Source organism: Linepithema humile, chromosome 7, assembly GCF_040581485.1.
Source record: "Linepithema humile isolate Giens D197 chromosome 7, Lhum_UNIL_v1.0, whole genome shotgun sequence".
NCBI classification, from domain to species: Eukaryota; Metazoa; Arthropoda; class Insecta; order Hymenoptera; family Formicidae; genus Linepithema; species Linepithema humile.
The window spans coordinates 17142941-17167030 of NC_090134.1; the positions used below are offsets into that span (position 1 = coordinate 17142941).

General features: G+C 43.0%; 1 protein-coding gene across 2 annotated transcripts in view; it reads left to right on the plus strand.

The window, feature by feature from the left end:
• Positions 1-1411: 1411 nt before the first annotated feature.
• LOC105669986 (Dual-specificity tyrosine phosphorylation-regulated kinase 2) overlaps positions 1412-24090 on the plus strand; it is a 139485-nt gene continuing 116806 nt past the window's right edge. For both annotated transcript variants that reach the window (XM_012363229.2, XM_012363230.2), the window contains exon 1: positions 1412-1848. The gene's annotated coding sequence lies outside the window, so the exon portion shown is untranslated. The remainder of the gene's footprint in view (positions 1849-24090) is intronic.

Here is a 24090-nt window from a genome sequence, read left to right on the forward strand (position 1 = left end):
TTGAAAGAACAGACTTTTCTCCCAGCTCGACATTGCGCACTCTTCCGGCTGTTATGACAATTTCTGTGGTACATCGGTTCGGAACGCAAAATGTAAATGCTTTGTAATTAATTATGTATTTTGTTAATTAAAAGTGTATAACAAATGTAAATTTTTTTAGGAATGCAGATTAAAACGATGGACAATTGCCGGAATGTATTATTTACTGTGGATGTTTGCGATTAACAGGGCTTGTCGATGGCTAATGATGATATTAATTTGATGCTGCCTACTATGAATTGAAAGCGATACAATTTCCAGTGAGATTCTTATAAATTATCATACTATGGGCGCGCGGTATACTTTTCAATAAATATAAAACAAATACTATTTTTATATGAATATCAGTATCTGACAAGATATTCTTCTTTTGTTCCTAATCTAATTCGTAATCTAACTTGCATGTACAGTGTTAAATGAGTTTTGTTGTTGACAAAATGTATTTTATCTCATGTTGGCGTTTTATTTATCGCTGCATAACAAATTCATGAAATTTGTGTTTCAGTAATGCAACTAGCAATAAATACGGATTTTCAATATTCATTTGATGAAGCTGATGCAGAACAGTTCAAACTATAGCGAGTGGAACAAAGTGCAAGAATCTAACAGGTGAATACAATTATTTGTCCATTATTTAATTTTACATTGAACAAAATATACTCATTGTAGTTTATTGAAAAGCGCATAAATATCTGATCGCGATATTCCAATCGTTTCTAATGTTCAGTATCTCAATAACGAGAGGTTGTTTATGTAGCTTTTTACCGTTAGTGCAAAAAGTGTAACTATAAAAAACAGATTATGTCGACCATAAAATTCGACGCTATATGCGCGCCACCTTCCCGCCATTTTTACAATTTTTGCGGTTCGGGACGCAGTGCGCGAATGCTCCGCGATTAATTGTGTGTTTTATCCGTTAAAAGTGCGTGATGAGTATGAATTTTTGTCGGGAGTGTCGATTAAAGTGACGCGCGATTACCGGAGCGTATTATTTACGGTGTATGTTTACGATAAATGTCCACATTTACTTAAAATAATAGAAGTATTACGAAGGTAGAGTAGGAGGGGTGGGGAAGGATGTTCTTTTCGTTACATGTAGCGAATCTGTTGAAAATTCTGCTCAAAATCGAATCACGCGCCAACTACATATGTTCGCTTATAGCTCGCAAACAGTAATACCCTCTCGCGTTGAATCGAAGCTAAGGGCAGCGAGAAATGGAGTGGTTATGTAGTCGCAACGGGAAGGGGCCGCGATGGAGGGTCAAAAAATGCGAGGCTGCGCGCGCAACCGCTTTGTCTCTTGCCATGTAGCGGCGCAGTGGTGGGGCGATGTGCGGAACCACGAGGGGCCACCAGGGGGCCGCGAGTGGAGTATGGCGGATAAGCGGCAAGCTTCATTCTCTCAGTCGGCCGCTGAACTCGCGCGCCGTACGGTTGGTACGTCTGCGTTTATCGCGCTTAATCGTTCGTTTGTCCGTCCGTTTGTTCGTTCGTTCGTTCGTTCGTTTCGCGTATCGTCCGCCGTTGAGCCGCGTCTTTCTTCATCGTTTTGCCGTGCTTTTCTCCGACTAGCATCGTATCCTGCCGCGATCGGATCGAGACGTTTAGTGAGACACTCGCACGTCTGTTCTTCCACCAGAGACCGTTCATCCGTCTGAAGGTGTTTCATCTGAGAGGAAAGCAACGACGACAGCTCTAAGGCCCACGGAAACTGCGAGACTGCTACCCTTGGATTTTTGGCAGGCTCTTCCCCTGCGACAGTTCATCCACGCACGCGGCCGCGACGTCGACGCGAATTTTTTCTGCATGGTGAGTACATTTTTCTGATATACTTGAATGCCGCATTGACCGGTGTTGCTTGCAACCCGCTCGCCGGCTGTCGATCTATGCGGGGGGGATGAAGGGGCGAGTAAATGAAGGGCACATGTTTGTTCCTCGTTAATATTGAATAGTATATTGAACTAGTACATTAATATTTGTACGAGAATTGTTTTTTTCGAATATTCTAGATATAACTTATCGCACACATGACGCGTGTATCGTCTTTATTTTTTTTTTGAATTTTTTAATGTCCAAATCGCGCCTTCGAAACAAATGACAATGAATAAAAACAACAGAATCTTCAATAATACCAACAGATTTTTTTGCGTTTGCGAAAAATCGTATCTTACTGTTGGTACCGCATATTCAAATTTGCAGTACTGAATAAATGCACCTTTGCACAGTTATTTGCGGTTTATAGGGCCACAACTTGACTTTTCCGATATCAGTGTGGCTATTGTAATTCAACATTCTTGTGAGAGGAAGCAAAGTAGACAGGTGCTTTCATATAATCACGTTATTTATCTATGAAAGTTCTATATTCCTTTATTCTGTAGCAGTATAAACTTGACCAAACGTAATAAATGATAGAAATTTGTATATAAATAAAAATAACATTTATTCGATTGAATTATTGAGTTAGAATCTAGTAAAACATAGTTTGACAAGATAGGTTAGGTTAGGTTATGTTATGCATAGGATATTTAGCCCTGTACGATTTTCTAAAAATTAAATTCCGCTGAGTATAAAATAATTTTATAATGCAGAGGCTAAATTTTACTTATCTGAAAAACTTCTTTTTTCTATTATTATTTTATTAAAACAAATTTAATGCGGAATGTAATAAACGGAAGAAATATATGTATAAATAGGAATACTCATTGATTTAATTGAATAATTAATTGAATAGAATTTTTAATAGAACGTCATATGAAAATTATGAATAGATTAAGTAATGTCATGCATCGATATTTAATTTTATATAATTTTCGAACAACTGAACATCGTTGAGTAACAAGTAGATAATTTTGTGCAGAAATAAATGAAGGAAATAAATTAAGAGCTATAAATAAAATCGCGCATCGCGCTATATCTATATCTCTTATACTTTTTGGTATAATCCTTGCTGACGTTCGTCAGTCAAAGGACTGCATTTTTAACGTTAAATCCGCATTACCGTGATCGGCTTCAAGCCATCATCAACCTCTTTCTGTGCTGAAATCCGTTGTCCTCGCAAGAGCACGCTATACAGTTAGCTCGAAAATTATCCGGTGTTCTCTTACACTGCACATTTTTTTGTTTGTTTAGAAAATGATATTTCCTCAGTTTACAAGGAGACTCATGATTTACCGCAATTTTCTCACTTTTAACGTAGTACGTATTTATAATCAAGTGTTACATTTTATAACTTTAATAAGATAAAGTTCACGTGTGTGAAGTTAATTGAAAAATATAGTTTTATTAACTATTTATTCCTTTGAAGTTTAGTTCATACGAAGCTTTATATTTTCTCTCGCTAATTACTCGAAAGTCTTCCAAATAGGTCAGAGTCTGTAGTAAACACAGGAAATCCAGCGATTTTAAGGCACCGCGGTCTATCACTAGTGATAAAAGCTTGCGAAATGTTTCGCTAATGAGCGCGCCGCGACGAAAGGGAACAGCCGCGCTCGCCGGGTTTTCACACGTGAGCGCAAATGCGAACAAAAGTGACGCAACAAAGAAAAAGATGTTCGCTGTCGCGGAATAAGGTTGGGTTTTTTTGATCCCGGCAAACTGCACTTGTATACAATCTCGAGACACAGTGGCACCGATATTATTTGTCGCAATATTCTGCTTCGCAACCGGAATTGTGCCAGCATTATTTTTATGAGTGATAACTCTTGTTTTCTATGTAGAAGTCATTAGCAAAACATGGTCTAGTATTTCACTTGAAATATATTATTTGTTACTACATAAAGTTCTAAATGTCTTTCTAACGACAGTTTTGTTTTCGTCAATTTGTATTCACTTTTTCCTCAATGAAAATATTAAAATATATTTAGTTTTGAGTTACAATCGATTTAAAAAAGACTATGTAAATGCCAGAGGAAAACAAATAAATAACAGAGTTATATTTTAGTTGATTAAAGTAAACTTTAATGAATTTTCAATTTCAAACTTTATTAAAAAAATACATGCTATTGGAAATTGGAAAGATATAATAAATGATGGTAATAAATGATGACTTCCACATTTTCACTGAGAAAAAATTGACTCCAAATTGATCAGGAAATGTCATTAAAAAAAATTTGGGATATTTTGCGTAATATCTTGATCTTTAAACAAACTTAGCATTATAGTTAATAATTGCGATAAAAATCGCGTGTAATTATTACGGGATTATTATCATTATACTGTCATCATCGATCATGCATTTAGATAAGCGCGTTTCCGCGTATCACGATTTTGCATCGAGAAAGTCATCCGTGTATCGATGATCGGCGCGGATGGGGCGGTCGGTCGCGCATCTGACGTAACGCGACATTTTCAAACTTTCCGCTTCCTTTGAGATGGCCAGTTTTCCTTCGGTCGCGGTTTATCCCGGTTGGATTTTTCGACGCCGTCCGGTCAGATGCGTATCAGGTGTATAGTGTAAATGTAGATGTGCGCGGTCGCACGTGTTGAATAATAACGCTCCGGCTCGTTCTCGAGAGCGCAAAATTGTGCGTGTTTCGCATGATATAATCATAAGTGGTATTTAAGAATGGAATTAGCATTAAAAGAAAACCGGGGCTATATAATACTGCAGTCGTATGTCACGCGTGGGTATGCACGCCGCGTTTTATCATATGACGAGACTATGCCCTCACCTGTGACTTTCCTTCCATACCTCGTTACTTCCTTCGGACGGGATACAATGAAAAAAAAGGGCAAATTACAGGCTGCATGAAGTATGTCTTCATACTGTACAGAGTCTTTATCGAACTCTTAATGCATCTTCAGGAAGTAAGGCTCACCTAGCGTACGTTGACTCTAATGACAGTTGCAACTCTTCTTTCTCACGCATTTCTCCTTAAAACAAAATATTTTATACATGTAGATTTATGTTGCGACATTTAATATATATTTTTTTTATGTAAATTGTAATTGTGAACAGTCAAAGTAATTAATGATTATTTTCATAATCAAATATTACCAACAATTAGAGGGTCCGGCAATCGCAATATTCGCATTTCCTTTCATTTATGCAATCTTAATAACGTAAGTCATCAATAACCGCAATTTAGCATAATTGCCGTAATTGCGATAACATTCCCATCGCGGGGAAAGCTACTGTCCGTGCTCCTCAGCCCGTAATTAAATGCGAGGTTGCGTTTCCACGCTCTTAAGTGTTAACAACGTCAATTATCGATAACCGCAGTTTGTAACTATAATTCTAGTAACATTTTCTGCCAAATTAATGCTCTTCAGCCCGTAATTGAACGCGTGAACAGAATTACATTAAATTGTAAACATTGTCCATCTCGACGAACATCTGGGAAGGGCTTTCGCGACTCGAAGTTCGATTTCAGAGACGCTCGAGAGCGCAAACCGCCAAGTTATGCCAACTCCGACACTGTCGCAGTACGACAATCGATCTTTCCGGCTAGCCCGCTGTGCCGGACGCGTGCTCGATTACCGTGCAGATTTCCGTTATGAAAATCTAGCTTCGCGTTTGTTTACTCTTGAAATAGCAAACGAATTATGTACCGCATGAAACATGAGAGCATGAACATAAAAAGGTATAGCAATATAATATGAAATATAAATATTTTTATATTTTAAATGAATATATACATATATATTTTATATTCAGAAATATGTCTCTCGTTATTTTATTATAGACAAATTATATAACCGCATCGCGGACACGATTAACGTAGGGCTAATTATATCCTGGCAGTATCCGATATCGCCGGGTTATAAAATAATAATAGGCTCGAGTCAATGCAAAGTGCGGCCGTACGAGCACCAGCGACAATAAAGAATGGTGTCCTTTAAGGTCGTCGAGTGCAATCATATCTAATCGATCGTATTCGCTTTATCCGGGCAACTTTCATTTACGCACGCTCGCGATTACGCAACAGGGCACGTTCGAGATACGATATAAAGGACGGTTATTCGCGTCAATGATCTTATTCGACGCGGAACTTCATGACACATTTTTGCCCCTTTCGACCCGTATTTCTATCTGCGTGTGAGTCAGTTTTATGATAAATTTAACTATTTTATTCTGAGGTTTTCTGACATGAATATTGCGTTCAAAACAATAGGACGGAAATTAGAAGGTCACATTTGACGTACGCGATAAGAAAACAGGATTTTGCGGTATAACGTCGGTTAATTTACACGCGATTCCGGGAAAAATCACGGATGACTTGCGCATGCCGATAAACGACGGTGTCAATATTTGCGCGGCTTATCGATTGATCCCTAAAATCGCAGGCATTGGTGCCGTCCGACTGGTCGCAGCGCGTGATTGCGGCGAGGAAGTAATTCTTACTTCCAACGCCTCTCCTTTTTTCTCTTTTGTCGCCGCGCGTACAAATTCGGGCTCTGACTTCAGCCGGTACTTCACTCGTAAATCACCCGCCACGGCGAAGTCGCCGCTATTGCTTCTGAAAACGGTCCCGGTGCCGCGATCGCATTAACTCTACCTCGCAAAAGCGTCACGCTGCGCTCGTACTGTTCATAACGATATGCGGGAGTCTGCAATTTATTATGCTTTCAGTGTGCCTACGAATAACTTTCGCATTGTAGAGTATTTATTATTATTTGCGTGGAGTTAGGTCTAACACTTCTCCCATTAGTTATCGCCGTTGTACGTTATTTAATTTCTTGCTCAATTCAAAATAAAATATTTTCATATAAATCGAAGCTTATATATCAAATTTTATTCATCAGAATCCATATATTATAATTCCAATAATATTTTTTATTTTAGAAACTCTTGTATCGAAACATTTTTTATCGACAAGAAATTGGTTATCTCCATGATAAGCATAGTCGAGCTATTTATAAAGATAATTCCGGTATCTACGATAATATACATCTCTTGAAAGCATTTAACGGTGACAGTCGATGACTATAGACATTCCATTTTACTTTGTAGGCGACATTAGTAATACATTCAGTCTACGTTTCCATTATATCGCGCACAGTAGGGCTATTCCGTTCATAACATCGGCTTACATCGGCACGATCGTCTTCCAGGCGTTTAAGCCCCCTCCCCCCCCCCTCCCTACGCCCTTCTTCGAAAGCACTTTAGCCTTCGGATAGTCGGATAAATGTCAGCTCATCGGTATGTCGAATATTTCATATTCACGAATGAAGGGGAGCCGAGACAGAAAAGAATGGGGTGAACGCGTTTTTCTCCGAATTTGTCACGGAGCCGATACGGCTCTTAAGAAGCCCTTCCAAGTTTTGCTAGGGAACGCGCACGTGAACACACGCGCGAGCTTTTAATTGCCCATATTTTTAGCCGCGATGTCTGGCTCGCTTGCGGCGATAAATTTCTTTGCTCCCAGGACTTCGGCGCGATCGACCTCCCTTCCCCGTCCTCCGCTGTATCGTGAATCTTGTTTCTGGGCCCTACACCTGAGAAAGAGAGAGAGAGTGCGCAAAGTAGTATCCCCCTACTGGATCCAAAGGGCCCCGTTGCTTATAAATCCGAAAGCGGAAGGGAGGAGGAAAGCAGAAGGGCCGAGGTAAAAAACCAATTACGGCTCGAGTATGAAGGCGTGTATTCGCAATAAAATACCGGTCGCGATCGGTTGCCTGCTGGATAATTAATATGCCTAATGGATCGACGACGCGCCGCGGTGAAATAGCAAACGAGATACAACGCACGATCGTAGATATCCACTGTTAACGCGCGATGTCGAGCTATGCTGCATAATGCTGATCCGCGAACCTCCGTATATGTACGCCTGATGAGAATTAAAACATTCGCAGCAAGAGCAAATAGAGCTTTAAGCGCGAGTAATCGATTAAACTCTTCTAGTCGTTAATACGGTAATAATTTATTGATTTCTTGTCGTTAATTTACGATGTTTCGCGTTGATTAGTATGAAAATAATAAATCGAGACCGAGAAAGTATGTCGTAATTGTGACGCGTTTTCACTTTTTTTTGTCGATAATTTCAAAGTATCTTTTTGCACGCCATTAACAAAATTAATATAGACTGTTGTAGGATTTCGCCGTTAGCAAATCTTGAATCACTAACGATAGAGTATATTTATTCGTTTTACCGTTATTACAATCGGATGCATTAATAGCGTCTGCTGCGCTCGCGCATCCATTAGAATATTTTACGATGAACAGATCCTTTTTATTCTCCGCAAGCGTGAAGTAGCTGAACCATACAATTATTACATAAACGAAGAGATATGCTTCTTAGATATTATAGAGAAATTTAACCGTTAAATACAAGCGTTACTGGATTGTACTTTCCGCGTGGCCGCGCCAACGCCGCAGTGATCCCGCGCGTCGACTCGCGCGAAAACTTTTTTCTCCGCCGCGACGTGTTTCCACATCACCTTGTACCTTCGCAGGACGCAGGATCGTTGTTGAGTACAACGCGGCGCGACGGCAAGGGGAGGGCCGTGTATTGTACGAGGCGTAACAGATCAGAGTGAAAGTCCGGGACACGACTCGCGCCGCTCGCGCGCGTGCGAGTCCGTCTCTCTTCGAAGAGGAGCCCGGCGGAGATATCGGGCACGAATCGAACGGATCCGAAATAGTCGTGAGCGCATTCGCGCCTCCCGGCGGCCGGCCGATACTTACGCAATTACGTTACGAGAGCATATCGAGGCTCGTGTGCCCTCTTCTTTTTTTTTCTCTCCCTTTCCTCTCCAGGAAGCGCCTGGCTCTCGCCAGATCTCGCTGGTGCGCGTTTGTCTTCGCTCCTGTTTTCGCTTCGATGAGGCTCTCTCAGCGCGAATGCGCGCGAGTATGCGTGTATAAATGTGTGTGCACTTCCGACCGACTACTGGTCAACCACTCCACGCCACTTATGCACTTATAGTAACGGCGAAAGGGGGTCCTCGCGACGTTTCAGCGGCTATTTTTATCACCGTGATGCCGATAGCCTTTTGCTTTCAACAGCTCCAGATCTACGAGCGCGCGCGCGATTTCCGTATTTTCATTACGCGTATTTGCGAAAACGTTCGCCGAATGCGTGGGTGTAGCGAATCAGAAATTTACTATACAGAGTTGCTCAAAGAGCACGATTCTCAATCACTCGCTCGTGTCGCAGTCGTGCGATTTTGTTTATTCAATTTTATTTACTCGGAGAAGCAGACAAAGAATTTAAAGACGCAGAGATGCGACTGCGCAACAAGTCGTACTTGTTTCGAAAGTCCAGGCGACGGAAGTGCATCCTACTCTCGCGTTTGCGGAATTGCAACAGACGGCGTTGAATTGCTGAATCAGTATACGGGAGGCAGCTGTCGCGATTTATGATTCACGATACCTAGATTTCGATTTCTATGTCAATGACGAAGATAAGCCGTGTACTTTCCTGCGCCAAATTAGACCGGATAGATTCGTGTAGGTTGACAAAGGGAGACCTCGTTCGCGATATTTGAATAGTATCGCAAGTCGTTTACAAAGCCGTCACAAAAATATCGAAAGGTCTATTCAACGGTACAAGATCGTAGGCGTAAATATTGAAAATGCGGCCTTGATATTGGTTTAGCGTGTACGTCGGACATTTGTACATAATAGCTCACGCAATGTCGATAATGCTTGAGAGTATTAGAGGCGTCTAAATCTCTTAAATAACGGAAATCCTGACATTAACAGACTGTCACGAATTCATAAATATGCGAAGTTTTCGTCAAGCTCACTTTTTTCTCCTCGAACGCGCACGATTCTATTTATAGCGTACACGGCAAACGAGATTTATGTTAATCAGAATTAATGCTATTCAGCGCTGAGATTGGTAACGAACGTAGGAAGACTGGACTCAATTTGGGTCCGGGCCGGGCTCGGCCCTCGCGAGGGCAATCTCCTTTTTAATCGCGTTGCGAGAAAGTCTCATAACCGCGTAAACCGCGGCGAGCGCTGTGCCGAAACAATGACCGGTATTCGGAGCGTGCATTTATTTAAATCGCGAAGAGAGGCAAGTGTTGCTCCTTGCGCGTCGAGTATGCAGCGAAGAGGTTAAATATATCTCTTGGCCTGGCCTAACCGTACCTCCGCGCCTATCCTCATTCCTTTCGTACGGCCGGTCTCTGGCTACGTCGGATTTGAGTGCAGCATTGCAAGCAAGAATTACGCGAAGGTTGCTCCGAATGACGAATGATCATCGACACGGCGAAGTTTGGAGGACTAGTCACGGGAAGCGTCGTAGATCATCGTTCGTAAGTTTTACGACTTGCGGAAAAGTAGGCGGCAGCTCGCTTATCACCGAATTACGGTAGAAACTCCGAATCGATATGCCCGCGATACGTAGTTAATGTGCAAAATAACTCGTGCAGACTCCATGAATAATTGGCATTTGCGAAATTTATGATGCAATGCACATTTACAGTTCGGTTTGTAAGCGCGGTTTAACTTCATTATTTAACGCGAATACGACGACCTGATTAATTTATATAAATAAATCAGTCGGCTGGTTCGCGTTATACGCTCGTTGGCGGAAAACTGATCTGAACTGTAAAAATTGAACTTTTTGAAAAACTAATTTAATTAAAATATTCTCGTAATTAATGCGGTCGAGAGTGGCTGAAGAGATGACGGTAGAGCGGCATAAAGAGCCGGGCAAACAAAAATATTTGGGCCGGAAATTATACGCGATATTTTCGCACTGCAATAATAAACTAAAGTACGCTCGCGGCGGATAGCGGATAGCGGACCAAACGAATAATGATCGTTAAATTGGAGCTGACGAGCGCAGCTTTCGTTCGTCGACGCGTGATACTATCCTCGCGTGTAATCCCGATTTATTTCTCGCCCGATTTCAATTACGGGAGACGTGCGCTGAATCATAAAGTCAAACGAAAATAAATCTGCTTTGATAATTTGAAATAATATCTTTCGGAGCATTCAGCTTTGCGGAAACATTTATTAGTTTTATTCTGCAAAAAACGTGTAAAAAAAATTCGTAAATTAGTTTCGATGAAATAATTATACGCCAGAGTCCGTACAAAAAATTAAATAGTTTAATTGTAATAAATGTACTTAATTTTATATTGCGTACAATATGAGCTTTATAATTACATATACGTAAACGTGTTTTTCACTTTGCGCTCTTTAAAAAAAGTACGACTTCAATTTGTGGTGAGTGAAATGCCGATGCGTCTGCGAAAAAAACACGCACGCAGTAAGTGCCGCGGTGCGTATAAGTGGGAAGTGCGCGGTTCGCCCCGTAGGTGCTTGTACGATGTGGGAAGGAAAAAAAAAAGGAGTACGAAAGTGCAAGTCGTTTGCGTAACGCGTGAGTTACTTACGGCGACGTTCACACCGCCGGTTCTACACAACGCAACATGTATCGGTTAACCTTCGCCAATTGTTACAATTGCGTTTTTACGATGTTTCAGTAGCTCGGTTGTCCTATTGTGTAATAAAAAAATATTTATAATAATTTATAACAACATTCGACAAACATAGCTGCTTGTACACGCGAGAAAAAATAGAAAAATGACTTGAGAATTTACAATTTTGCCGAAAACCGCACGTACTTGCTTTTCTCTAATAATCGTGGGAATGCGTAAAATTTTTCAAATCAAACAATTTGTGTTTATTGACAATGACTCTACGATTTCGCAAGCGGCTTCACGAGCGTTACCGCGCGTACTATATAGCAGATTTCTCACGACTGATGAAAGTGACTTCCCCGATCGACTCCCGCACTCGATAACACACCGATGTTTCTTTAAGGCTTCTGTTTATCATGGGTATCACTTTACGGGATTGTTCGCGCAGATAGGCGGTTTGCAATCTGAGCCAAGGTTCGCTTTGAGAAAGTTATGACCTCGGCGACAGAGTCGAGTAAAAATTTTGACGGCGCCACAAGAGCAATAAAGTTACTAATAAGATTACGCGCCGAGAACCCCCTTTTCGCAAGGATCTCTTATTGCGGCGTTCTTAAAAACTCAACAGTAGATACAATTTTCCGCCGTAATATTACAAAGAAGAATTAAAAGGATTTGTGAAAAAATAAAGGATAACGGACCTATTACGGTACCAATGATCTACTTGTTTCTCTATCCGGCACTGCAAAATTGAGCGAATCGATTAGGATGATTGACAACCAGATGGTTTAGGATTTATAAAAACATGCTTAGATGCGGCTGCGATGACACGATATTGCGAAGTCATCTTTTCACCGCGATAGCTCTGCAAGAGTCATTATTTATCGAGTTTTCGAGCCGTTATATCGTACCGCCTTATTAGCCTATCATTAATCTGTACCAATATTAAATGCAAATATTGGAAATTATACGTTGCACAATGCAATCATCCCTTAATCATACAGAACTTTAAAAAGGAAAAGTACCCTGCGCGTAACCTTCCAAATTGCAATTCGCACGGGTGATTAAACGCGATAGGTATACATACATAACCACCCGCGACTGTTACGTGCATTCGGTCATCTGTTTTCTTCGGGATTTTATGCATAGCCGCCGCTGGTTATAACATGATCGACATGGCATTATCGCGGAATGCAGTTATGCAAACGAGGAATAGATCTTTTCGGATTGCGTACAAAAATCTAAAAGTAAAAAAGAAGAAGAGAAAGAAAATTCGTCACTCGAATGGTCCTCGTGAATTCCGTTCTTCTGATTATCAGTCGCTGATTGAGATTTGCCATCTCGAGATCGAGGCTCGAGCCTTCGACGGCTGGCTATCGTTTACTTCCCACGATCGGATCCGATCCTAACGGCCGGCGGTGTCTCTAAACACGCCCGACTGAAAAGGCGGAGGCGGTGCTGCGAGAGGCCGGATAAGTGTCGGGCCCCGGTCTCCCTCGACGTGAGGCCGAAGCAACTCAAGTGTTGAACTCAATTCCGTCAGGTTCAACTTCGCGTTCGTTTGCGGATCTCGTTCGCCAGACGGAGATCTCCGAGCGATATTCCGGTCATACTTGCGGTACGGTGCACGACGTCTCCGAGGACAGATGCGTTTCTCGTATATTGTCAACGTTGCCAGAGCAATTTGACCGAATTTCTTTAGAAAGATTATGAAACAGTTTTCGTATTCTTCAAGTGTACAGCGTTACAATACATACCACATAAGTGTAATCTTTCATTAATCTTGTCGCACTATCATTTATCTTGTAATTAATTGTCATATTTTTTATCCTTAATATGCTTTTTTCTAAACAGAAATTAATGACAAATAGGCACAATTATAATAAAAAGAAAGAAGATCTACTTCTAATTTTACACTTGGCAAATATTGAGTTGGAAAGAATATTCATGTTGCAGGGAATACTGCATTTCTGGCAACATTGTCTGGCGTGAGTCATCGCGGCGCTTCGCCGCGGTGAGTTACCGTTAACTCTTAGCACAACGAAGTTGAATCCGCGAGCACGTGAGAACACGCCTTTTTACCGCGCTCGTTATTTCCCTCAGCGTTTTAGCCCCATTTGTTATTTGTTTACACACTCGAGTCTTTTTTCGTAATGAGTTTAAAGAAAATGCGAAGGGCACCTCGGAATAAATATGTCGTCAAGTTCAAAAACACTGGAAAATAATGATGTTACAATTTACTGAAGTTTTTCGTATTTTATTCGTAATTCACGAACTTTTCCACGGTGAGAATTTCGCTTCTCCGATATTCGCGAACGGGAATGTCACGCCGTCCTTTACAACGGCATTATTCAAACGTCTCGCTCGTGATGGTGTAAGAAGTTATGAAACGCGACGCACGAGAGCATATAAAACGTCTCCTCAATTACGAGCTGGCTCTATTCAGGCACGCTCAGACGCGTCTAGCGAAATTGGCTCTTCTTGCCTCGCGCAAATCCGAGGCCGGTTTAACCCCTTCCTTACGTCATATTAAGTCGCTTTGTCGAGCTTTACAAACGAGACAGGAATGTATCGCAATTACTGGCATAAAATAACGATGTCACAATACGAACGCACAGAAAAATCTCGATCGATCGATTCATTAGTTGGTTGAAAGTTTCAGAAATGGAATACTTATTTAAAAATTTCTAATTAAATATTTAAAAATAAAATAAGATTTGCTAAATCGAATCTTGGCCGCATTGTAATCCTTCGATACGTCCGTTCAGTGTTATGAAAGAGTTTGAGGCGCGCATTTTTGCGCACGCTTTGTGTTCGCACAATCTTTCTCTGTAACCGTCATCGGGTGGTGCCGGCACATAGGAGAGGAATAAATCGCGTGGGACGTGATGCTTATGGAGGTAATTGAGCACGTGTCGCCTCGCGCTGATGAGCTATTATAAGGATCGCCGAGAGTCAGCCGTCCTTATAAAAATCGCCCCGCTCGTTCGCGAACGCGTTTGACAAGGAGACATTACTTCGGGACGACGTCGTGCATCAGGCCTGACGCGCACGAACGAGAGGAAATTACGCTACAAATTCGCACTCTCGCGAGACCTCGGACCCAGCTGACGGCCGGCGGCGTGCGAACAAAAGTATAGACGACGCCCAGCAAGTTCCCTTCAGGGTCGGCTAGCTGTAAAGCGAGCGAAGTCGCGTCACGAAGTTCGCTATTCAGTGAAAAAACAAAGTTCTAAACTATTTAAGCAGTTAAGACAAAATAATTAATTTTTTAGGATTACACGCTCTTTTCTGTCGCTAAATATTGTCACAGACGGATAAACTTTTGCATTTCAAGTCCTGAAATACACAAGTACGCGGCCTTGTTCGTCCGTATCTTCATAAACCGTGTGACAGCGGCCCATCTTGAGTAAATTACTCGACAGTTGTCGCACGAAGTGCCTCGACTCGACTATGTAATATCACTTTAAAGTCTAAAACCAAAAAAAAACTCGCGCGGGATCGTTCGCATAGGTAGGCATCGCGTGTGCACCGGACAAAGGAGAAACGAGACGTAACAAGTAATATATAAATGCAGAAACTGAGTTAAACGCGCAGCTGTTTGACTGGGACGGCGAGATGATTATATACGGTGACATGCGTGTCGGGAAAAGTCAGTGGGTATAATCAGCGAGTTAGACAAAGAGGAGTATCTGCGAAATTTTTATATAAGACTGTTATAAAGAGATCTCACACGCTCGCAATTTTCATTCAAGACAATAAAAAAAAAACGGAGTAAAGAAATTAGTTTGTCCTGCGCGCGCGTATATTCTTTTATAATTTTATCACATAACTTTCGGTTGTTTTCGACGTGGCTGCGACGTGGGCCGTGATCCCTCCGGCGGACTTATGCATCCACCTTCCTCGTAAAGTACGAACCCTTAAGGGCAGCCGCGGGAAAAACAATTTTGTAGCCGCCTCTTTCGGAATCGGCCGTGCGCTCTCTCTTCTTTTTTCAGTCGAGGATTTATAAACGATCAGTCGCGAGTGGCGAGTGGGCGCGGATTTATAATAATTACAAACATGTGAAAAAAAAAGCTTGGTCACGTTACTCGATGCATGCGAGTGAACGGGACACGGCAGGGACACACCATCATCCCGCGTGGGAGGGGGGGGGGGCCCGATCAGCGTAACGCGAGATCCTGGAGATTAATGCCCGGCCATTCATTATGAACTTTTGCTGCGTACCTCTCTGTTTTACGCGCGATCGGCTCTGGGATTAACATGAGTGAGAGGCAAAAGCGAGCGGAGCGAAAGCTGCACAAACGAATGAAAAAAATATACGTTATTTAAAACATCGTTAAAACATCGTTAGTTTTTTTTTGAAAAAATTGTAGGTTTTATGCGGCGTTTTGTATTGATGATGCCCAAATGAATGATCACATTGCTATGGTTATATTTTTTTTTCTGAATTGCCTATAATTTCACGCGGAGAAAGGCGCGTGTCACTTTTTTAGAGCCGCTAATGTACGGAATTAGGAAGCATGAAATTAGGGTCTCTCTCATTTCGAAGAGGGGGAATCACTCGGTTCACCACCCCACGTTGACGTTAATTCGATCCAGTTTAAGTCCCGCTCGCGGCATACGGAGTGCGCAGTATGTATGTTACGGGCGTCTTTTATCACCGCGAAAAGCGCTCCTCACGAAACGAGTTTCGTGCATCTATAAAACTGCTGCTCTCTCCCGTCTCGGTTCCTGCGCCGCACCGACATGCCGCTCTAGTTAACCTAATTTAGCGCGATGAAACGAGCGCAGCTTCCTCTCGGCTTGCACAAAGACCAGGCGAACGCTTTTTTTGTTAAAAAAAAGGAGACGCGATTAAGCTGTTATGTTTCGTTTCCTACATTTGCATAATTTCGCTCGTTATCTTTCGGATTCTGATTGATATCTGCGGTTGTTTCTCGGAACAATAACTTTCGTTCGACGTATCGCGCGGGGCTATCGGTGCCATCGCCGGGTCCCTCGGTTTTGCGCTCGCAAATCACCGTCTTTAATTCATCGTCAAAAGCCCGCGTCAGGTAGTAATTACGAGATCGCGCATGCGTGCGTCGTGGCACGTGCGTCCGGTCGGGCGGGCGCCAGCACGTGGCAACGCCGAAATGGGGTCCGCGAAGAAAGCGCAAAGGAGATCCGGTCACTTTCACGAATGCATATCCTTTCTTTTCCACTATTAAAATATTAATGAGTTTCTCACGCTCATACATATTCAAGGAACGAACACCTCGGCTAAATGTACAGTTTTGTGTACAATATTCAATCGATGTTCATCTGAGAATCTTGCTGTTTGAGAATCGAGAATAATAAAATGACAAACGTACGATTTATGCGCGATGAATTTCGAATGATAAGAGTGTGCACTGCGTGAGTATACATTTCGGAGTTTTATCCCTTCGACAATGACTCTCAATAATAAGATTCTCCGGTAAACACGGAATGTCTCTCTCTCTCCCTCTCTCCCCCTCTCTCTCTTTCAATGAAACCTGCAGACGCGAAAGAGCTTTGCTCACCAAGTGCGCAGCACTCGATGATAAAACTCTTCGGGAGTGGACACCTCGCCTTAGCCTGGAGGTCCGCCTGGACGGGATGGAAATATTTGACTCTTGCCCTCGCAGGTACACGCACACAGAGAGAGATAGAGAGAGGGGGGGGGGGAGAAAGAGACAGAGGCGTGCCGTATACGTACCTGTGCCTGGATCGCACGTGTTGTACGCCGGTGTCGGTCGGGCTTGACTTATGTGTGCAGCAGCTGCAGCGCCGCAGTGTCATTGACATCGGCGGCGCACACCAGTTTCCACGACGCGCTCACTCACGCAGCGAACCAGCCAGCCAGCCAGCCAGCCAGCCAAGCCAACCTCTGCCCACCACCACCATCACCACCCGGGTCTTGTCCTCCTACCGATCGTACATTACACGCGAGGACGATTATAGCTCCGGCACGCTAACCGGCTGGCTGATGTTCGCTGTTCGCGCTCGCGCGCGAAGATCCTCTCGCCCTCCTCCTTGTTTCTTTACCCTTTGAGTCCCGGTATATCATATGTGGTGCCTTATATCATTTTGTTGCTTATTTATTTATTTATCCTATTTATTTGTCTTCGCAGAAATTAAGTCTTAAGAGTTATGTGCATTATAAAAATTTTTCTAGCAACTCAAACTAAATCTGGGACTCAAAGAATTGACTTTTCCTTGTTTTTCTTAAAAACCCTTCAAACTGCTTTTTTCAATAACTGTGTTTTGAAATTGCGAAGAATAGATGATTAATATTCTATTATGAAACTTGCGACATTGGAGAAAAGTCCATTGTTCTTCGCTTTTTTCTCTCTTTTCATTTGTCTTTCGTTTTTATCAACTTTGTAATCTGCGAGAGTTGGTCGCCTTGCTCGCCGAATTAAGGGGCCCACGTATGAGTGCAGATGACACGGGTTCTTTTCCAGACGACCCGGGGTGGCGATGATTTATACAGCCGCATCCGGGTGTACTTTGTACTTTTCACGACACTGACTCGCGCGCTGTCGTGCGAACGAATGAGAAATTCCGTTCGAATTGAAAACGACGCGATATTACGTTCGGCGAAAAACGAGGGCGCCAAGAAGCTTAAATTGAGGCTTCACGTAGTAGAGCTATGTTTATCTTTTTCGAAGAAGCGTGCAATTGTTTCTCAAGATACATCTAACGACCTCGAATTTGCAATCGATTATTTCTGTTACGCGCTAAATTTATCCATATAAAGTGCTGAAAGTCCTTCGACATTTTTACAATAGAAATCGTTAAATGCGGAATTCAATTGTCGCGACGTGAGTGAGTAGAATGAGTAGGGCGCCAAAATGTCCCGAGGCAAAAACGAGAAGAGTCGGGACAAATACCGAGGACGCGGTTGAAAATACGTCGACAGCGCGGGACAATAATTTTGTTTAGTATGGAAATTATGGGAACGCGGTGAATGTAATTTTGGCGGAGCGGCGCGCAGTGAGAAACGAGAGATGATGAGAGCAACGGGGAGAACTTCGAGTGAGATTCATATCGCGTAAGGGAAAGTAGATTATAATTTTTTCACCTTTTGATATTCTTTTTTTGTTGTTGTTCGAAACGTCCTCTGAAAGAGATAGAAAGGAACGGCGGTTTCTTTGAAATACACCGGAATCGAAGGAGTATGAATATTGAACGTGCATGAATATTGAACGAGATCTTAACGCGCGACCGGTGCCAATGACACCGCAATGGAATATGAGTCACGTGTCAAATGCCGGTCAGATTCTAACTTCTTTCAAGCTTCTTCCTCCGAGAGGTTCGTTCCAACTTTAGAAGGATTTCACGTATCTCGCTCCGTGACGTGCTCGCGCACGCGGTCGAGCTTTTCGAGATTTACAGGCGTTCATTTTTCAAGTCTTCTTCCAGTTCCCCGTACCTCTCCCTCTTCCTCGCTCGCTCTCTGCGGAGTTAGTCACGTCTAGTCACCTCCTGCCAGTCCGGGGTTCCTTCTTCGGTCGCTTCCTTTCTCCCTTCGTCTCGCCTGACTTCGCATCTCCAGCGCCGTTCCTGTTATTCTTATTCCCGCGCGCGGACTCTCTCTTATCTCCGTCCTTCCTCCTCTTCCAACCTTGCTCCTGTTTCGTCTTCCCTGCATTGCCCCTCCGTTCCCCGTCCGCTCGTCGTCGTCGTAGCGTCTATTCCCATTCGCCGAGCGCGATAGCGCCGCGGCAGCGCTGCCGGAACTGGTCCATCGGGGAAAGATTCTCCGAAGCGGCAGGTCGCTGCAGCGTCAAGATCATCCGCGACTTTAATCTTGCGACCGGCGCATTCCGGATTCGAGCGTTCAGGCTGTTCCCGCGAACCGTATCGAAGCTCGAATAATAAAGATTTCTGAGCGCGAAGGCCGCGTGGCCTCTCTGCTGCATCCCTGCAATAAATAAACGTCCTCTCTACACCTGCTTCTGCAGCCTTCGATGCATAGCGCGTGAAATTAACTATAGTGTGAATATTCCGTTGTAATAGAAATTGTTTTCGCGCCGGAGTGCACGATGTGATTTCTAAATATGTTTGCATCTCGTCGAGAAATGCTACTAGAAAATGCGAATAGAAATTTCGAAGAAATCGCGCTATTTTCATTTTAATTCGAAAATTTGCATTTTTTAATCCGACCGACTCGCACGGAAGAGGACAGGACAAAGCTTCCGCGGAAGGGTCTCGGCACGGAACGAGACGATCGTTCATTTGGAAATTACGAAACCGGTTTGGCGCCTTTCCCCGCCGCCGCCGAGAGTTATTGAATCGTCGAATGTACCGGTGCGCGCATTGTTAACCGGGCCGATAGCAGTCCTTCTTTGTCCCAGATGAGCGGGTTTGTCCGTGCGACAGATCATCGTTGGCACCGAATTCGAGAATGTCGCCCTGTATATTGTCGCCAAGGCGGCCATCGGGTGGCTTCAATAATCAGGAATGTCCCCGATAAGATATCTATAGTTTTATTTAATATACTTGAATATCTTATTAACATTTTTTTCGCAAAAAAAACCTGTCTTTCTGTACTGAATTAGAAATAGAACTTTAGGAAATAAATAATCTGGAAAATTTTTACTTTAAATAGCGCGACTTGAGTAATAATCGCACAAATTAAGTATCTCACTTTCTTGGAAATGTAAACTCCATCTTAGAAGGGCGAAGACGGCCCTGCTGCCGCAATCAGCTGGTTCGGTCCCAACACTGTTGCCAGACGTATCCCTTCGCCGTCGGAGGCTGTCCCATGTCTTTTTTTGCTTTATTCGAGTCTTCTATATTCGCGTCTACAGAAGTGCGTGCGCCGACACGCACGAGTACGCCTGAGCACGCTCGCACACGCGGCCGTGTACATAAATGGTCGTTGTGTATCGCGTCTCATCTTCTCTTTGTATATATATATATATATATATATATATTCTGCGAACGATTTTCGTGTGGTTATCATGAATTTTGCGTCGACTATTTATACAAACTTTCAACATATCGGTCATTCAAGAATTAATAGTGTAAGATTTTCTTATGATAAGTAAGATGTCGGTAAACGATATTGAATCTATTAGTCTTTGATTATGTTGATGAGGACACTGATCTACATTTTTAATATGCGCAAATCGCACCTGCGACTCCGGAAATTTGATCATCCTTCGAACGTACGAGAAGGTACGAGAATATTCTTGTAGACAAGAGTATATAAGGGAGCGCAAAGAGGCCACGAGGCTTTTTCGACTCTTGTGAGTACAGAGACTTTTACTTGTTTATGTTGTGACAATAGTTATGAACCAAAATTTATATTTAAAAGAGTGATTCAATTATTGTTTAGAGTATACATTTTATAATGAATTTAGTATCAGATTTTTTAAATCAATTTTAGTATCAGAATTTTTAAATCAAAAATTTAGAAACTCGTGGGAATGAAATGTTTTGTGTTAATTCTGATGGAACCGTTTTCCATTTGAGATCAGCACGAAACAAAGAATTCACAAACACGGAGTGAAAAAAATAGGCGGAATGCACGCTCGTTCTAATCTGTTGAGAAAATCCTTCGGAATCTAAAATTCTGATTTGGCATGACATTTGCAAAGAAAAGCGTTGTTTACTCTGAGAAGCAAGAGAAACTCTGTCGAAAGAGAACTCGCGGCAATCGGCCTCGCAGAAGATTCAGAGGAGTTCTCATGCCCGTATCGATGTGTGCGTGCCTCCTTCTGACTTCCTGTTGGAGGATTATTGGCGTGAAATAAAGATTGCACTCGCGCGCTCGTGCGTGTAGAGAAGGAACGCGCGATGCGTGGGATAAGAATGTGATACTTGCATATATCTCCATATCTGTTCACTGAAAAGATTACGAATGAATTTTTTGGAGAACGGTCACTGCCAAAATTTTTCTCTGTCTATTTATTAGCTAAACAAATAATATTTCGCTAATAGTTTACTATTTATGGCTTTTGTACTTTTAATTTTTTCTTGCGACGGATATAATATTGCAATCTTTTTATATAATGCAATTTAGAAGTAAATTGAGTTTTTATCCATTTTATTTATAAATATTTTTCTCTATGAATCTATGAATACGTACTTAATAAATATTAAATACGTAATTAAATATTCTCAAAAGAACTTACCATGGTTTCATCTTCGAATATATAACTGCTCTCTAATAAAATTTTGGTCAAGTTATGATTCTGTCGATTCGCGGGAGTTTCTAACTGTTTTTCGTGACACGATTCACTCGTTTAATTCACCGCTAACAACTCCACGATGGAGCCGAGCGAAACCCGTCTGACTTGCAGCCGCGTCTCTTTTTCGCTATTTTCAGCGCGTTACTTTCACATGGAAGAGACTTTTCAACTGTCCGCGTCCGTTTATGCAACGCCCCGTCGACTCTTCACGGTCGTGATACTCGGTAGACGTACGACCGATGCTTTAAGTAGAAATGGTATAAGGAGTCATCGGGGTGTTTCAACATTTTATGGAAAACATTACCAACGCGACTTACGTATTTCCCACGGAAACCGGACGCGCAGCCGCTTCACCCCAAGCTTACGTGAGAACGGAAAACTGATTTTCCGCTAAGCGTCGCGTAGTACTTTCGATGAAAAAAGAAACTTGCCAGCAAAATTTTTTGAAAAACTCGGTGTCTCATAAAATCTTTCACGTCTTCCGGGTGGCAAATGCGGCATTAGCATTATCCCACAGTTGTAACATTTTACGAGAAATTTATGTATCGTCGATAAGAAATAGCTCGAAAAAGGTTCACGTTTCTGGTTTTAAAAGCACGTTCGTAGAGTTTATGACGTCGCATAAGTTCTCGGTGTTGTTGTTTATTACACAATGTCTGCACACGCGGGACAGTCGTAAAGCTTCAGTGTAATATTGATTGATAATATGTTTAAGGAATAACTGCGCTGCGGGTTAGATGTAGCGTCCCGCGACGATACCTTTTTCCGCGTTTTACCGCGTTTGCTGTCGATCGATAGCAGGAGCACAAAGGCCTTTACTGCCAGGCGAAACAGTTCGGTTCTTTTGTACAGGCACGTAGTCCGCATTTACGAACCCGACCGTGTAAAGGGTTGTATCGATTCTGTCACTAATTGTACTGTAAAAATCTTTCCAGTAACATAGTTCAGACGCTCAAAAATTAAATGAAAAAAACAAACATTTTTATTACTTTTAAAGTCAATATATTTTATCGCGAGATGTGAACTGCGAGAATAATATATGTTAGCACATCGGAGGCTTCGCTCCGTAGAACGTTAAGAGATTAAATAGCACCTGACGCGCTACGAGACAGGGTTGGCTAAAGCAAGCGCTAAACAATTTAGATCTTGGACAAATATTGGCTCACAGCGGGGCAACGTCGTCTTTGATTACACAGCATCTCGGCCTTGGTCCTGCGCCGAAGACGAAAGGCAGGACCGAAAGCGAGTATACACGAGACGCACGGCGCTCGAATTTCGGAAGCAGGTGGTTAAAGCGTTTGAATCGGTAAGCGAACCCTGCTTCTTCTCTCTACCTCCCGGCGAGACGGCCGCTTGTCCACGAACGACCAAAGCACAAAGGCTTCTGGGCTGGGGTTTGCTGTGGTTTATTCCGCCAAGAAACCGACCGTCGTCTTAAAGGCCGTCTCGCATGGCGAGAGAACCGGTGAGAAAGGTTGTCCAATTATCGGTCAGATAAAATAATCGCAACAATTGCAATATGTAGATCGCTTGGTTAATTGAATGATAAATTAAGACGAGTTATTACGAGTTTTTATGTTGCCTAATCGATAAGTATCACTTCACTGATTAATGAGTATTTTTTAATAGCGAATAAATATTAAAAAAAGTCGTGTCCGCTTAACAAATAGGCGCGTCCACTCGTCGAGCAAGAATTTATGTGTCACATTTTATTTTATTGTCGCATGTAAATTGTTCAGTAAATTACGACACGTGTTGCATCATGCATACGATATTTGTCTCGACTTGACAAGTGTCCGAGGCGAGAGTGGAACCGGCTTAACACACATAAGTATTTATCTGCGTCGTTCGGAGACTCGAGAAAGAATGGGAGCGACCTGCGTGCGCGGTTTCCCGAAAGCGGCCGAAGGGCCGGAGAATTGACAGGGTTAATTATCCGTCCATAAATCGTGAGGAGGACATTGCGGGCGGCTAATTGCGCTTCCTTGCCCGCTGCTTATTGCGTATGCGTAATTATGTAAATACTTCGTACGGCTCTTTTCTTCGTGCGCCTTCGTGAGGTCGTCGAGGCTCCTTTGTCCCGCGGCGACGATGAATTTCAATAATTGTGCAAGCGAGTGTGCGGCCGCGTATACGGGTTTTCCGATCTATCAGTCGCCCGACCGATTTTTATCGACTTTCGGGAGTCGAGCGTTTTGTACGGAGCATCCGTTCGGGGTCCCAATTAATGTCCGGCCCGCAGGGCCTGGACCGGTCAGAGCTACTCGGCCCGCTCGCTCCGCGTCCGTCGGGGTTATTAGTATAGCCCATTGTCCAACGTCCGCACGATTGCCGAAGCCGGGCATGGGTGATCCATAACCCATGGCTGGGAACGCGAAGGGTGTGCGCGCGCGCGCGGCGTGTTCGCGAGGAGAAGGCTACGCCACACCGCGAGCGAAGGTCGGCTCCCGATTGTGGGCGAGTGGTAACCTGACGTTACCTGTTTGCCTGCACCGGTATCCGCGATGCTGTTGCTGCTGCGGTC